Below are 18,683 nucleotides of genomic sequence, written 5' to 3'. Positions count from 1 at the left end.
TGGGTCTAATAAGTCATACTTTGCATCATCAGATATCTGTCTGTCTCTACATTGTTCAGCCTCTGGTGGTGCTACTGAATCCCATAGTTATTCAACAATGTCATCAGGATCTGGTGCATTTTCATATGCATCTTGAACCTCATCATTACATGGTTCAAATTTCTTTATTGTATCCTGGATAGCGTCATGCACTTGTACAAACTTTGCTTCATAACTGTTGTTAAGTTTCAGTTGTGATTCCTCTTGCCTAGGGAGGTACAAGATAAGTAATCTATGATAATATTTTTCTAAATCTTTTTGCTTTGAGACATAATAGTAAAGAATTACAATTTACTTTTGTCGCTTATATATCCACCCTAGCCCTTGCAGGAGTTTCCACTTTGTACTTGATTTAGGCTTTGCATTTTGTGCACTTTGTTCATCATCTTGGTGGTCAAAGGTGTTATGTACAGGATCATCAAAATCAGACATTTGTCCATATGAAGTACTGTACATTGATGCAAACTCAGCCAGAGACAGGTCATCCAACTGGTATGGCCTGGCTGCATATTTATCTAGAATGCTTGGTACATAGACACTTTCATTATCATCATCCATTTCATCAAGTTCTGACACACTCTTTAACATTCTTGTTCTTTCTGCTTCATATCCTGTTGGTACATATTGAACTGTTGTGTTTGTCTGTCTCAGTGGTAAACTTATCAACCTTGCTATTGCTTTATGTTGTGACACTTCTCGACACCGTAAAAAAGTATCGCCAATACATTTCCGTTTGTCTGTTGTAGTGTTTGCTTCTTTGACTGCATTTCTCAGAAGCTCTGATATTTCCCTTTCTGGTTTACACATGTATGAAGTAATGTATGCAATGCAGGCCCAAAAATCAGTTATATACTCTATATCCATGTTGGCTCGCAGAGCCTTGGGTATGTATGGATTGTATGGATTGATACTGGTCTCTGGTGGCTTTCTTTTTAAAACGACTGATGTGCGTTTTAGTGATAAAGTCAATGCTGAATGATAGTCTGTTTCAGAAATATTTGCTTCTGTGAGCAACTCACTGAAAGTAATCTCTGGTTTACTTTTTCCTAATGTTTTCATGACCTTAGTCATAACCTTTTTAGCTTCTGAAATTGCTTCCTTTGATGTCTCTTTTCTAGCAATAAGAGTTTCTGGTGATGGTGGTTTTTTAAAGTGGAATCTACATTCTAAGCCTTTTCACTTTTTACAAGTTCTTGTATGATGGTGTGTTTGACGTGATATGACTAGGTCATGAAGTACTGAATCAGAGTCTTTGTCAGGAATAGCACATGAAATATATTTGTCTATAAATGATATGACATCTTCATCAGTATTTTTTATCGAGGATTGGTGCATTTAGGACATGAACAGCAGCATGGAAATGTTCAGTGCCTTTACTTTGCATTTCTTTTCTGATATCATAATTCAGAATTTGACCAATGGGATGTATACCACTTAAAATAATGTTTCTCCATACCTTTCCAAATATATAATCAAAATGTCCGGCTGCTGTTACAGGATTTCTAGCTATCCAATTGCGTTTTGTCTGCCAGGTCATTTGCTCTATCTGCTCTAATGTAAAGTGTTCACCATACTGTGTTGCAATGACTTGTACCAATTCAGGCCGATGGAAGTCAGCAGCATTGCCAGACAAGAAAAATGTGTATGGTCCAAACTGTCTTATCTTTGCAATCATGTCTTGTTGCATCTCTTTTCTATATTGGGGTGTGCCACGGATTTTTTTAAATGATGCAAATGAGTCATCATTTTTCAACATTAACCTAACATTGTCAGGATTCTTCAATTTTGCAACATTTAAGTCCCCCATTCTTCTCTTTTTGAGTTGCATAGTGATGCTATTCTTTACATCAACCATTTCTGCCCAGTGTAAACACTGAAAAGTATATTTAGTACTTTCTGCAAATCGTGTGTCACTTAAAAGTAACCTTGCATTTATGTACTTTTTAACTGTCAGTCTTACTTGTCTTTCTTCAGTGAATGTGTTAGTTCCTGATGGAAACAGTGTCGGAAATGTCATTGCTTCCCAGTCTTTTTCATAAAAGACATGTGTTGGTCTTTGTCCTTCCCCAGGTGCAAGGTGTTTTATTTGATTTGTTTTGACATTTGGATCCTCCTTTGGGTAAAGACATGTTGGTGAATTGATGTTTGTTTTAAAAACTAAGTTCCATTTTCACATGCTCAGGATTATCGTCATCAACTTCCTCTTCTGAATCTACAATAATATTAGCATCATGGTCTTGTGGTTTTGATAACTGTTGTTGTTGAATATTTATACTTCTTGCATTTGTTTTTATTTTATCATTAGTGTTATTTGGCTTACATGCCATACTTGTCACTTCAGCTTAAGTGGTTGCTTTCCACAATTTTGGATTTTCTAATTGACTGTTATCAGTCCATTGACTGTTATCAATCACATTTGTATAGAAGGGATTATTCTTTTTCAAGTATTCTAAAGCTTCATTAACACTGTGGGGGACGTATATATTGTTTTTTCACAGAATATTTATCTGACAACCGTCGTTTTAAGCTTAAGCTATTATTTGGGACTCTGATGTCTCTCTTGGCAAAGTTGTAGCAGTTTTCTGTATGTTAGATGGTGCAAGTACAACTTGACCACAGAGACCATGTTGACCACCAGTAGGCAAAGCAACAATCTTCATGAATGGTATAATTCTGGTTATCAACTGGCTCTCCAACTGATAAAGAGATGATAACTGTTTTGGTATTGGCTAAACTTCAAGGTTGTTTGCAACAGCCTGTGCAGGCACACGATTTGATTGTAGAGACCGATGGCATGTTTTACAAAGCCACAGACTGCCTTTTGATTTATGGTCTCGTACACATTGATGTACTAAATCTGTATCTGTTGTCTGCCTTATAACAAATTACTGCTGACATGAACCTATTGCAACAATTGCATGAGTATGTTGGGCCTGGTCTTATAGCTTGGAAAAATTCATCTAAAATAATTTCAAATGCGGGATGACAAGTTGATGCATTGGACTGAAAGTCAAGTAATGATTTCTGTCTTTCATTATTACACATAAATCTCCTTAGTTTCTTTCTCGCCTTATCACATTCCTGTTCAAAATGCATTTGGTTTTCTGTTCTATTGCTTCTCTCAGTTCTCATTCTAACTTTGTTTTGTTGCTTATCTTTCTCCTTGGCCAGTTCTGCTCTATTAATTCTTTCAGTCCTCATTCTAACTTTGTTTTGTTGTTTATCTTTCTCCTTGGCAAGTTCTGTTCTATTGCTTCTTTCAGTCCTCATTCTAACTTTGTTTGGTGTTTATCTTTATCCTTGGCAAGTTCTGTTCTATTAATTATTTCAGTCCTCATTCTAACTTTGTCTTGTTGTTTATCTTTCTCCTTGGCAAGTTCTGTTCTATTGCTTCTTTCAGTCCTCATTCTAACTTTGTTTTGTTTTTTATCTTTCTCCTTGGCAAGTTCTGTTCTATTAATTCTTTCAGTCCTCATTCTAACTTTGTTTTGTTGTTTATCTTTGTCCTTGGCAAATTCTGTTCTATTGCTTCTTTCAGTCCTCATTCTAACTTTGTTTTGTTGTTTATCTTTCTCCTTGGCAAGTTCTGTTCTATTGCTTCTTTCAGTCCTCATTCTAACTTTGTTTTGTTGTTTATCTTTCTCCTTGGTCAGTTCTGCTCTATTAATTCTTTCAGTTCTCTTTCTAACTTTGTTTTGTTGTTTATCTTATCCTTGGCAAGTTCTGTTCTATTAATTCTTGCACTCTCATTCTAACTTTGTTTTGCTGTTTATCCTTCTCCTTGGCAAGTTCTGTTCTATTAATTCTTGCACTCCTCATTCTAACTTTGTTTTGTTGTTTATCTTTCTCCTTGGCAAATTCTGTTCTATTGCTTCTTTCAGTCCTCATTCTAACTTTGTTTTGTTGTTTATCTTTCTCCTTGGTCAGTTCTGTTCTATTAATTCTTTGAGTTCTCTTTCTAACTTTGTTTTGTTGTTTATCTTTCTCCTTGGCAAGTTCTGTTCTATTAATTCTTGCACTCCTCATTCTAACTTTGTTTTGTTGTTTATCTGTCTCCTTGGCAAGTTCTGTTTTGTGTCTTCGCTCTTTATATTTTCTAAGTCTGTCTATTTGCTTTTCTTTGCTTGCTTCTTTTTTGAATTTTCTGTCCTTCAACTTTCTGATTCTATCCTGTTCTTTGGTGTTCTCTCTGTCTAATTCTGATCTGCTTTGTCTGATGACACTCATCCTTGTCCTTGCATTCTGTTTTCTCAACTGCTGCTTTTCCCTTTTCGATAGTTTTCTTTGGGTAGATGTTGTCTTTTGACTCAGCATATGTTGATCTTGCAGCTCTTTTTGTGATGTAAAGTAATTTTCAAGGGTGTTTGATTTATCTCCTGTGATCTGTGTAACAACTTGGTAATGATTGGCATTGCAGTGTTTCAAATAGATTGATTTTTTCTCAACACCAATATGAGGGTCAACCATTTGGCCAGAATACTTCAGCCAGCGTTTGTCAGTCATGTTTGTGTAAATGTTTGTATTCAGAAAATGGGATGTGGCAACGATTTCTACTTCGCTAGCATATTTGCCAAGCTTGGCAATTTCACTTTGTAGCGAATGTTGTTCAATAGTTTGTCCTTGAGTTCGTAGCATCTTTTCAAATTTGAATTTATTCCCTTTCAAGTGTTCAACTATCTTATCAGACCATGATATTTCATTTCCAGCAACTAAGTATGAGATAGCTCTGAAAAAGCAAATAACCATCACCAATCAGATCTTTTGTCAATGGAACCCCTAGTGGTAAACCATGGCCTTGAAAATGGACAGCATACTTGGGTAGAGTGATGTGAAATAATGATGCTTTTGCAGTTTGCCATTTGAAATCAGTTGGGTTGTATGTGTATTTTGATGTTACAGTTTCAGAAGTGATATGGCAATTGTCATCATCAGTTACTGAGGTAGTGATCATTGTCGCAGATTCTACTTTTGGGATAAAGGTTGACAAGTTTTTTATGAATATTGTAGGTTCTCTATCTTCTAGAATACTCTTACGCTTATTGGTTTTCAAATCCTGTGAGTTGATATGAGATTGGAATGCTGAAGTATTAATACTACATTCATGAGGCAAGTCATAGAAATGGTGACATGTGTTTTGTGTGTAGAGTAATACTGGCGTGATTTCAAATTGTACTGTTTTAAGGGACTTTTCTGTCAATGTACAAACTAAATGTTGTAAATGTTCACAAAGGTCAGCAATTGAATCAACAGTGACGAAAACTGCATGGCCATCAGAATGTGCGTAGCCTTCATCATTTCTACTGTGAGAATCAAACACATGGAATTGGCCATTCATTGTAAATAATGCCATCCCATATTCCTCAATAATCAGAATTGCTTGTGAAGAAATTTCAAAGGCAGTCTGGAGTGCATGGTCTAATTTGTGCACAATGTTATCAGGGCTGACAGTATCACCAAGGTAACCAAAGAGGGAGAAGCATGGATTGCAAGTGAAATACTGACATTTCAGTCTGAAGTTAACATTCAAATCTGTTGCCTGTAAATACGGACATGAATCTTTACTGTGTCTATTTGGGTATACTTTATCATACAATGCTTTGCCCAAATCAAGGATTGAATCAATAACTGCACTGTTCCAGTCTGGCATTCCAAGAATCTGAGAGTAAGCCAATGCTACCAGACTGTTAGTCATACATGTGCTGGTGCCAGTTGCACTTAATAAATACTTAAAGGAACCTTGATGTAAATTACCTGTAATTACTTTCTTAGAAGGATATGGAAGTACCGTGTTTGGAAAGACAGGACCTGGATTTGTTTCAATGTCACCACCTAACATCAGAAGCTGCTTCAAATAATTGTTACATAAATAAATTTGAATGATCCAGCTCAGAGAAAAGTACATGAACCTGGCCATTTTAAATTCCTGTTTGAAGTGTACACAATGGAAACCACCTATTGCAAGTCGGTACTGTTGCAGAGAGATGTCCATAATCCTTGGTTTATTGGAATCACAAAATGAGATATCCCTTTTGAAATTGGTGTTGAAAGTATCACACACAAAATATTCGGGTATTTGAGGTGGTTAGAATAGAAAGTGATCAACTGTGTAACAGGTTATGAATCTACAGATTCAGAAAAGGTTTGTTTAGCAAAGTATCTTTTAAATATACTTTGGAAACTAAATTGTTTCAAAATCAGTAGTTTGTGTTCAAATTAGTACAATTTCTTGTAACTTCAAGGGGCAGTATTCTGCTACCAATAGTTTGTAATTATTATTATTATTATTATTATTATTATTATTATTATTATTATTATTATTATTATTATTTATTTCTTAAAAAGCGCACTCCACTACGTCTCAGTGCTCTTTACAAGACTTAAAAATGTACACAATTAAAAAGAAAAACTGAATGAATAAAAAGTAAAAACAGACAGATAAAATTAGCAAAACTGAATTAAACACTATAATAATCTTTAAAAAGATATGTTTTCAAATAACGTTTAAATGAATCAATTGAGCAGTCAATCTGATTATTAAAAGGAAGATCATTCCATAGAATCGGCGCGCAATAGAAAAGGCGCGGAATCCATAGCTTTTAGTTGTTGTATTAGTGTGCGCCTCTGTAACAATAATTTGCCTGACGAACGAAGGGTGCGACGAGGAATGTGGATGTCAATCAATGAACGGAGGTATTCTAGACAACTGCCGGAAATGATTTTAAATGTAATGAGAATGATCTTGAATTTTATTCTCTGCTCAACGGGCAACCAGTGGAGTTTAAACAAAACGGGTGTAATGTGTTCAAACTTTCTTGTACCAGTAATGAGCCGTGCTGCAGCATTCTGTATGGATTGTAATTTTTGAAGCTGGTAGTTACTGATTCCATATAAAAGACTATTACAATAATCTAGTCGTGATGTAACAAACGCATGTACTAGCTTCTCAGCGGTTGGAACATCAATCAAGGAACGAATTTTCCCAATTCTATACAGGGCAAAATAAGCCGATTTACAGATAGTGTTTACATGGCTCGTCATAAAACCGTCCGAATCAAGCATGACGCCGAGATTTTTGGCTGTTTTGGATGGTATAATTTCAGACGTTCCAATTCTGAGACTATCTAATACATTCACATCTTTCTTAAAACGTGACGAGAAATGTATTACTTCCGTTTTGTCATCGTTCAGTATTAACATATTGGATTTCATCCATTGACGTATATCCTCCACACATCGCTCAAGATCTACAATAACATCATTTGGGGTATTGCAGACTGCATATACTCCATTATCATCTGCGTACAGCATGTAATCTAGCTCGTGGAACGAAATAATATCATCGAGAGGTGCAGTGTATAGGGTAAACAATATTGGTCCCAGTACGGAACCTTGGGGAACACCGAACTGTAAAACCACTTCTCGTGATGTAGTGTTGTCAATAACAACACGTTGTAAACGATGTGATAAGTATGAATGAAACCATTTAAGGGCAGTACCCGTTACACCAAATCGCTGTTGTAATCTATTTAACAAAATATCATGATCAAGAGTGTCAAATGCTGCTGACAGATCAAGCATTATCAAAATCACATCCTTTCGCGAGTCTAAAGCTAACATGATATCATTATGTACACGGAGCAATGCTGTTTCAGTGCTGTGACAAGAACGATAGGCTGATTGACACTTTGCATATAACTGATGTTCAGACAGGTAGGATTTTAGTTGTTCAGCAATCACTCGCTCTAAACACTTGGATAAAAATGGCAGGTTTGAAACAGGCCTGTAGTTCTTAAGCACATTGTGGTCTAGGCCTGGTTTCTTAATTAAGGGTCGTATTATAGCTGACTTAAAGCATTGGGGAAAGACACCTGTTGACAATGATGTGTTAAATAAATGAGTAATGAAAGGTACAATCTCATGGATGCAATCTTTCAAAACATCGGTTGGTAAAATATCCAATATGCAAGATTAGTAGGAGCATTCGTATTGTAGACCTCCACTGATTAGTATGCCGTTTAATTACAGTATATCAGTTATGTTCAGTTCTGTAAATAGGTATTGTATTTGTGATTCTAGTATCAGCTTCTGTATTGAATATTCCTGTAAGTATTCCGTATTTTGACTCAATACTGGCCTATGTTCAGGCTAGCAGCTAGGATGGTTATGCGTTCCAACCTCTGCTAAATTCCCAAACATACACTTCGATTGGGAGTACTCCGCACGAGTATATATCAGGTATGTTCAAGTTCTGTATATGGTACCGTACTTTGCTTCTAGTATTAGGTTCCGTATTGAATATTCCTGTAAGTGTATTCCGTATTTTGATTCTATAATGGCCTATATTCAGGCCAGCAGCTAGGATGGTTATGCGTTCCAACCTCTGCTCAATTCCCAAATTGGGAGTACTCCGCACGAGTACCGTTAGTGATCAAGCACTAACAAACTTCTTTCGTATCTGAAAAAAGAAATGAAAAGGGATAATTACTGGTGTACATATGTAACACATGGCTTGTCACACATAATTCACGAAAATTAGAATACTTGATATACTTCATTAACAACTCTGATTTGTCAATGGTTCATTGTTTATGTTGTTAACACTTTTAGTACATGTATTGTGAATTATAAAACATCTCATCTGTCTGAGAGATGCTTTGAAGTATCACAGACAACATCGGATTGAACTCATGTTACCAAATGTTACAATAAGAATACAAATTATTGCCACACCATAACTTCTCTCTTCAAAGTGATGTTTATACAATTCATTTTCATAAATCAAATTATTTATTATGAATAATTAATATTTGCGACAAAATACTCGTTTTTCCATACTATAATACATTCAGAAAATGCCCTCAGAGGTCATTAATGTACTATGTAGTATGTGGCATCAAGCGGACTTCAGTCAATTTTCTGTATACGAACTACTATGTGATCTTAAGAACTTCCAAGTGCTAGCAAACTTCAAAAAATAAGTATATCACTAACTGTATTTCATCATAATTTGTTCACAAAACTGGAGGTAGATTTAGAATCGCCACACCAAGCACGCATACTATGCACTGTGTTCTGGCGTGGCGCAAGGCCATAGCCAGGAACATGCACACAACATGAGATGCACAACATCGTACGCTGGGCTACCCTAATTTATATTTTTCCCCGTATATTGATTTTGGAATGAATATTGTTTCATCGATAAAGTACGGCTTTTTGTCACCAATGTCATCTTCATATACCAAGTAAATACAATTATGAATCTGGCAATTCTAAAACAGAACCACCATAAAAATGCCGTTCGGAAAACTTGGGGCCCGTACAGAACTTTGGACCTATACAGATGCCATCGGCACTAAAGACGCTACAACTGCCGGAGTTTCAAGTTTAACGTGCCATAACTCCGTAATGACGGAAAATGCCACAATAATTTTCTTTTCTACATTTTCTGAGATTTACCAAACAACATCTGTGGAAATTAGTTCGGGGTTTCATGCTAGCGTATTTTTTTTATCGAGGGAAATGTAAGACACGGCAGTGACTTCCCACTGTGTCCTGTACGTTACGTCACTGAAAACCCTAACCCTATATTTAGACAGCAGTTTTTGAAACGAGTTCTTCATGTTTACGTTTACTCTACATGTATACACAGCATTATTATTATTATTATTATTATTATAAATTATTATAGCATTTGCTGGGAAAAATCGAAACAAGGATGCCTAAACGTCTTGGCCTGCGGTCCCGAAACGACTCGGGGCCGGAAATGCAGTGGCCGAAACAACCAGTTAGTACCAAGCCACCCACATGTATCGCCATCATGAGATCCACTGCCACGCACAATATCGTGTTAAGTTTCAGAAAACGTAGCGTGTTGCTTCCAAAGTTCGGCGATTGACAAAATACTGCAAATGTGCATATGGTGGACATCATAAACTTAACAATGGTGCAAAAATGCTTAGCCAACATCATTCAAAATCACATACGGCACTCTACACGGACAACTTGCACATTACATACACATGCACAATGCAATTTACACAAATGGCGTCACAACACATCGCATTACGTGCCACATCGTGCTTTGTCTCTTTCAGATAATGCCTTCTTTTATCGCCATAATCAAATTATCCATTACACACCTACAGTACACACATTAATGAATGATCCGTTACTATACGTACCTGGTGTTGAGAGCGAATCGCGGCAAAAATCGAAGACAAATTGACGGCTCCGTGCATGAAAATGTCCAAGCTCATAATAAAACGGATTTATTGAAAAAACGGATTCACATTCGTAGTAAGATTCAGCAAATTTCATCGTTGCATTACAAGAAATTTCTTGGCATAAAAGGCGGCTGATATCTGTTTAGTTCATTTTTATTGAAAAAGTACAATCATAGACACTACAAAAAGGAACATTTCACACAACTGTGTCTAATACTTTTGACAGTTTTTGAACTGCCATGAAGAAAGTACCGTTAAGCAAATTTCAGATTCGGATTCAGGGTAATTTCGCTGCAAACTTCAAGCGCTCACTTTCATTCTTGTGGTCAATTTTTATTCAATACAACAAAAACAACATGCAAAAGATTATGCAATTACTTACCACATTTTGCCCGGTAAAAGTACAGGATCTGTCATATTTTAACTCATTTTTTATTAATTAAAACACCATTAATACCATTAACACCATAACATGGCTGTCTGGCAGCCATATAAGATCATATTGCAAAAATAATGTTATATCCAAATTATAGTTACAGTGTGTTGTTCTTGTGCCATGTTTGAAAGGAATTGGCCAAAAACTGTCTGAGTATTGGCTGTGTACATCAAATACAGGAAACAAAATGGCCGCCACACGGCCATATTGGATCGTATCACAAAACAAATCGACGTGCATATGTATGACATAAGGAGTAATCCTTGTACCAAGTTTGAATGAAATCGCTCCAGGCATCTCTGAGATATCTGCGTGAACGGACGGACGCACGCACGCACGCACAGACGCACGCACGGACATGACCAAACCTATAAGTCCCCCCGGACGGTGTCCGTGGGGACTAACAATCACGAATGAATAAAAATAATCCAAACATTAAAATACACTTAATCATATCCAAATAATATTTGAAAGATAACATTAATCCATAGTAATAAAATAATCGCAATCATACCATCCGTAATCCGATAACACTAGGTCAAAATTCGTTATACATTAGTTATAAACATAGACAAAACATAGCACAGAACAGACAGTAAAGCACAGGTACACACAAAAAAGTCAAGTTCATGAAAGAAAGATATATTAACCTCTGGCCAAAAGGCGTTTCAGAATAGTAAGCACATCCTGCTCCACATGTGGCACCCGTCATATATCAATCTGTAAGTCAAGTAGTTGGTAGTCACCAACTAAAATCCAATTTCACTGATACGTACCATCAGTGATCATTTGTTGAAGAGAGATGCCTTATTTATCTACCAGCTTGTGAAACCTACCTAAAAGCCTTTGGATGTAGAGACAGGTCTTTCTCTGGTGTACCCTTGTTTTAAAGTTTGTAAGAGAGATGCCATGTCTCTCTACAAGATTACCATATGAATTGCTTGCTCTTGTATATCGAATAAGGTCGGAAATGTATACCTCATAAGCTGGTGAAAGGGGAATATTGCTGCTGAGATGGGGGAAATTCATGATACTAAAGTTGAAATCATCTCTCTTGTCATAAAGCAAAGTAGAAAAGTGACCATTAAAGTCACATTCAACGAAAATATCAAGATGTAAAGCAGAAGAGGTCGTTTCAGTAGTTTCTTTGATCTCCGATTCTAAAGACTAACTCATTATGAGATAGTCAACGAATTCGTCAGGGTTATTCACTGAAATTGCATCGTCTCTAGTATGTTAATATTAAGTAGAAAACTCTAACTACAGGAATGTTTTTGTTTGATTAAGTACTGGATAAATTCTGCCTCGTATGAGTACAGAAATAAGGCAGCATTCAAGGGAGCACAGTTAGTATCCATAGGAATTCCTATACACTGTTTGAAAATGTGTCCTTCAAATTTAACAAATATGTTGTCAATGAGAAAATCACGCATACTGATAATATCTTTCTCCGTATATAAAAATTAGCACCAGTAGTATTTTTAACAAATATGCCGAATTATACCCTAATACTACATATTTGTAACAGCGTGAACCGTTTTGTTGAAAAAGGCTTAGTTGATGATATTTTTCAAGCGCACCTACGATTTACCATGTAGTATTGTGGCATTATATGTGAAGAAATCTAAAGTTTTAAGATGTTATTTTTGAAATAGCTATTGATTTCAAATTATCCAAGAGATCCTTTGAATTTCTTGATATCCATATTTGATTTATACTTCTCTGAGAAAAGACAACATCACAGTATGCCTGAACCCCCTTTTGGACGGTACAAAGAAAATAAGTCAGTATCTTCGATAAATCTCTTGTTGAACAGTAATAAACCTATTCAGCTTGCTCATCTATAAACTTACTATTGATCATCTACTTTGGCAACAGACAGGCACAATTTTACATTGACAATCATACATAGTATGCTACCGGATTTAAAACAAATGTTCTGAAAATAAATTTAAAACTGTGATAATAGCTTAGGGAAACGTAATCGCACTGCCAACATGGTTATACACAAGTTTATGCGATTCATGACTAGCTTCCAAAAAGAACTTTCTCAAAAGTGTCAGCTTATGATGTTAACTGTGCATAGTCAACATAAGTATCAACGCACAGCAAGTTACTCAGAGTACTAAACACACAGCAAGTTATACAACATAATTAAAGTCTATCTAATTAAATAAAACATCTGGAAGACAGCTTCTAGTCAGACATAAAGTATACAAATTATCCTGTCCATTTAAGGCACCGGTATTTTTTGCCGAAAATTAAAGATTAGTACATTTCCAAACTGTGATGTCTCAATTGTTCTAGATTATCCAATATGTATCTATACTGTCTACCCATTGCCAGCGCAGTGTCGATAAAATTCTCAGGCAGAGGCAACCCAGAGGCAAGGTCGCATCAAAATCATGCTTGAAAATTGTCTGAGCGGAAAAAATCTTGGTTGAAACATAACCAAAACTCTGGCGAACTCCATGACCCCTGACTGATGCATATAACTTCATAGACATATTGGCTCACGATCAGCACAGTACTCGGCTGTCCATTGGACCAATACTAGCAAAGCCCTTCAGGTTGCATCAACGATCATTTTCTAACATCTTCTGAGTGTTTCCCTGAGCCGTTGATGATGAAACGGATGAAATGTTCTCCCGAAATCGATGTTAAAGATATAGTCAGTTTTCCAGTTGTTCATTGACCTGATTCAACCCGTTTGAAATAGGAAAGATGGCTGCTTCAAATGAGCAAATTAAATGCATAGCTTTACGACATGTGCAATCATATTACGGTGAAAGGTCTAAATGCAATTTCAATGGAATTACCTTGTCTATGCTGTTATCATGTTCTGAGACAAACATTCCGTAAAGACTAAGCAGTTAACTTTTTGCCTGGTTTCATGCCCTTTATGTCAATAATTTCAAGATATTCAACTCAATGTGCGTCGACAATCTTCTGACATAAACAAGAATGTATAAAGTTGCCTCAGATTTCCCGGACTGCGACCTAAATTCTCTCTTACAAATGTGAATGATGAAGAGACTCGACCATGTCACATACATCAGACATTGATCAAAGGTATTTCTGGTAAACTTAATAAATAAATACTGTGACTTTTACGGTACTTTTTTGCCACTTTTGGCGAATTCCGTTGATCATTATCCGTCTAAAACATTTTGAAAAATAAATAATTTTCTACCATTATACCTTGTGGTCTGCAATAGTTGTTGTGGCTCTCTAACTCGAGCAGTGGTTGGAGCTTTGAGCCGACTGTGACTGATTCCTATAACGATCAGTGACATTGTCCCATCATATGTTCCGTGTACCACTTTTAGTCGCTCACTCACACCTGTGCTGGGATCTGGATCGGGAGGATGTTGACGTCATCGTCTATGAACAGGAAGCTCTTGTTGTAGGTTTTGCTGTTCAAGTAAGTGGGCAAAGCAAATGATGTACTTAAACTTTCGAAAATATAGCCCCATCAACAGGCTCATAAGGTACTCTGTCTTGACGCAACAGGTTGTCCCTAATATGATCATATTGAAGGGCGGTTCTAACCAAAAACTGCCGTCGATCTCTTTTCCTTCCATCGTGAGCTGCGTGCCTTTAATTAGAAAAGGATATTGCATCCGCCACCATGTAGACTTGCACCTGCAGCCTGTCATTATAAGTCTGCTGTTGCTTTGGTCTTTTACAGCGGATTTCCAGCTTTTCCACAGCCTCATCACTCTCAGGCCATTGCCATGAAACATTTTATACTTGAAGCTTCTCATATCCACGAACAGGCAGAACCTGTTATTCAAGAAATCAACATCATGAAGAAGGCGGTCCTGGTCTTCAGCACTCTTTGGAAAGTATCGGCGGGCCTCTTTCAAGAAATTCTAGGGGAGCATGCGCTGGGCATAGACTTTGTTTGCAATCCCTTCGATCGTCACACTAACGCTTTCACGGTCTGGATTCACAAACAATTCGCTATCTAGCTTCGCTTGTGCCTGTGTCTTTGTGAACAGAATGAGCAGCCCTTTCATACTTCGGCGAGGGATGTTGTCATTCTCACTGATGGTGTATCTTTCTAAGAAGGGGATCGTGCGAAAATGGTTGACTTGCTCGTACAAGAAGCTCTTGTCGCTGTTATAGTAACCATCGAAGTCTCGGGCCAAGCCCTTTTCTCTGTTCGTTTTGTATTACATCTGGATATTAATCAGAGAGTACCCAATTAGTGGTGTCCTCAGAGAGTTTCACTTGTGCGGCCGTTGTCCAGGGTTATTTTCCACTCAATGTGACTGCCAAGTATGCAGGGGTAAGCGGTGATATGGCCATTAGTGTGAGCGCGTGCTACAGCTTGATGGCATACTTCTGATAAATACCATACAAGTAGATTTTCTCTTCGTCTTAGGCGTCGACATCGCAAGCACCACTTCTTAGCTTTTGAAGGTTCTTGGCTTTCATGCTAAAAATAGCCATATGCTTTATGGCTTTCTCATGTCTGTAAAGATGTCCGTGTGTCTCAATCGTGTGGTATTGCGACAAATTGAGCAGGATCTCAGCTTCAAATTTTAGGACCAGATGGCTAATTTTGTTTTTCGTCATATTCTGCAGGACGCTGATGTTTGCATGGCCTATTATATCTCTAGGTCAAACACCGGGTCAAAAGAAATGATCATAAGTACGCCACCAGATTCCAATTTTGGAAGCCGATCACATGTGTTTAGCCTATTGGAACTTAGTTTTAGAACAAAATGGCCGCCATACGCATATTTACGCCCTTTACGGTGAAATTGCTATTTTCTTTTTTCTTTCGGTTGCCGTTTTCTATATTGTGAATAGACCATGATTACATATGATTCGCATGTAATAATACTTTTCTTTCTGTTTTGCTAGATTGTTTTATTAGGTTACGTTCTATACATCTTTTGCTTAAATATTGTATAAAGCTGAAGTATACTTGTAAATAAATCATATTTAGTGAAGACAATCTAAAATCATTCCTATACAAAAGTACGCGCTTGTGTTGCAGGGAAATAAGTTTTCCGAAAGTTTTCGTCAGCAAATGTAAAATTGAATATTAGAATGCTTGTCATGGACACTTTGGGATATTTTACAGCCATGTCGTACAGTGAGCGACAACCAAACTGACAGATAACACCATAACCTCGACTAAATTTGTCGGCAAAGAATGTCAACCTAGCGTAAACAATCCACTGACCTTGCCATGGGGGCAGTCAGCTGAAGAGTAAGCAATGTACTGTGCCGAACGCAGAACACTCATATTGTGCGCAAAAAAACCATCAAACAAAAAAAACCTACAAAGTTAAAAATTGGTTTCAGTACATTTTGATTTTTGTTGATGTTATGCTGCATAAATTGAAACAAACCATCACCCCCCTTGCGTCATTTAAAAGCCATAGGCCTGTGCTTGGATAGATTGCAATGGACGACGGTAGAAAAACGTGTCTGATTTCCGACCGACATTTCGTTTTTGGATGTAATTACATCGATTTACACACAAATATGGTAGAGTCTATGTCATAGAAATGCACTATTTCATGATCAAAACATTTCAATATAGGTAGATACCACGTTATATTGCGATATTGCTGTAAAGTTTAGTGCGACTCATTCAGAAATGGTACACAGTTATCGCCATTCGGTAACAGTAAGCAGTAACCAGATGACGATGCGGAACAGAAGAATCGAACCCGATCTTAGCAACTACTCTCTAAACACCGTCAAGAAATGTAATTTCATTCAAATTAATTCTGTTTACATATATTTCAAATAGATTACGATATTACATCGGCAAAAATCATCAAGCTACTTGACATAACAATGTCGTTCAGAAATCGATGCGTTTTACACATTTGCACATTTTAGTTGATGCATTTGATTTCCGATCCGATTTGTTGATTGAGTTGCGCTATGAATATCCATTTGCACGCAAATAGAGTAAAGTTTGTGCCACCAAAATGCAGAATTCACATACAAGAAATTGTCATCTTCTACGTTCAGGTGATAGTTTCATCGAGTTCATAGCAATCCCATCAAAATTACAAACCCATGCAACGCTCACAAGTCGTGGACATATTGTGAAATCTGTTCCCGATTCTGACCAAAATATCGTAAGTCGTATAACATTATATCAAATGTACACGCCAATAAGATACGGTTTTGAGCGAAATGCAAACTTCACATACAAAAAACTGTAATAAAATCAGACGCATATCATTCGATGTCGATATTGAGTTCATATCAGCGTGATCATATCATTGCATTGTCTCTTCCATCAAGTGTTATACATTACGTATACGAGTAAACAGTGATAGATTGCTGATCCAATTTTTTTTCTGTAGCATGCCATAATATCTATCTTATAGGATACAGTTTGAGTCACACAAAAAAGCATTACTTATACAAAACATTTGTTTGTACGATCAGGGACTTCAGTATTGCTAACCAGTTCAGCGTTGATCAACGGTGCGATCGGAGTAGCACGATATGCGTAGGCAGCAATGTATGTAAACAATAGGACCTTAGGCCAAAGACAAGCACAGTTTTAACACTGGCCGGTCACACAAATGAGGAGTTCCCGAGAAAACTAAGGAATTCCCAAACAATCATGAGAAAACACAGACACTTCAAATAAAGAGGATCACAGAACAAACTTGTATTATGTTCAGAAAAGCGATTATTATTTACAAATTGCCAGCATAAAAATAAAATATATATCAAAATCTTACCTCAGCGCTTAGTGACGCCATTGATGCACACTGCTATAGTCGCTGATACAACCACAAGTGACTCAAATGAACAGGAAAAATATCGGCGAAAAATCAATATTCATCAAGTATATTTAAGAAGCCCACGAGAACGTTGCTTGATGAAAGTTTCTCGTCTACACTCAAAATTTTGCATAAAACTAACAACCGGCAAAATGGCATGACAGCGTGCCGCTCGAAATCCCGCCGAAATCCCACCTTATGTGAGATCTCGTTCTTAAATGCTTCTTGTTTCTTTACTCAAACTAAGTTCCCATAGGCTGGTACGAGCAAACGCATGTGCGATGTACTGTGTCTTGCTATGTTGCGCTTGGCTGGGATTATTAGTGACCACATGATGAGTCTTAGCTGTTTTTGTTCATTGCAGAATCTCGTGGCTGTATGTAGGGTTAGTGATTTGCTGTACGGCATTTTTGCACATAATATATGTGATAAAATGGCTGACGAAAATGTCGAATTATCAGGACTAGGGGCGGAATGTATGATAATGATCCGAACGAGACGTTTGGGGTTGCAGACACTAAGGCTACTCCTCTGGTAGACAGAGTGAAAAGACAGTGAGTAGAGCTCGTGCAACAGGCAGTCGACGATTACGCCCTGCAAAGGGGCATCAAGCAAGCAGGTGTAGAATGCTTAAGGCTCAATGCGAGGGTTGTAGGTAGAGAGCTGTACTACAAGGGCCTTAGGTTGACATTCAATGGAGGAGGTAGACAATACAAAGACAGAGAGCCTATTACTTTTCCTTCAGAAACAATGAGGGAAAAGAATAGCACAACTGGTTTGTCCCTGAGGGTGGTGGTGAGGGTACAGGAAGCAGATTGACGCAGGCAGGCACGGCCAGACTGAAAAAAGTTTGGAGACCTTTGTTTACTGCATTCTATGGCCCAAGCCAGCATCTGAAGTAACCAGCTACCGAGGTGGGAAGACCCAATCGATGCTATCAAAATAAAGCTTTACATGGTGGTTTTGCCGGCTCTGCTGCTGATGCCTATTAAGATACTTATAATTGGAATCGTCGCTGAATACAACAATGAAGTGCAGTTTGCCACCGTGCGCAGATATGAGTTTTAGCTGGAATAATGGCATCAATGCCAAAGTGCAGAAGACAAACAGGCTCAAGGGTGGGGAGCTCCCAGCATGGGAAAGCCCTTTTCTCACACCCCCACCTCCTGCTCCTACACTTACAGTCTAGGGGTTGTGGCCCATAACCCAACA

The sequence above is a fragment of the Ptychodera flava genome, unplaced genomic scaffold (assembly GCF_041260155.1).
Source record: "Ptychodera flava strain L36383 unplaced genomic scaffold, AS_Pfla_20210202 Scaffold_38__1_contigs__length_1544198_pilon, whole genome shotgun sequence".
Classification (NCBI taxonomy): Eukaryota; Metazoa; Hemichordata; class Enteropneusta; family Ptychoderidae; genus Ptychodera; species Ptychodera flava.
Note: the sequence above shows the minus strand (reverse complement) of the source record.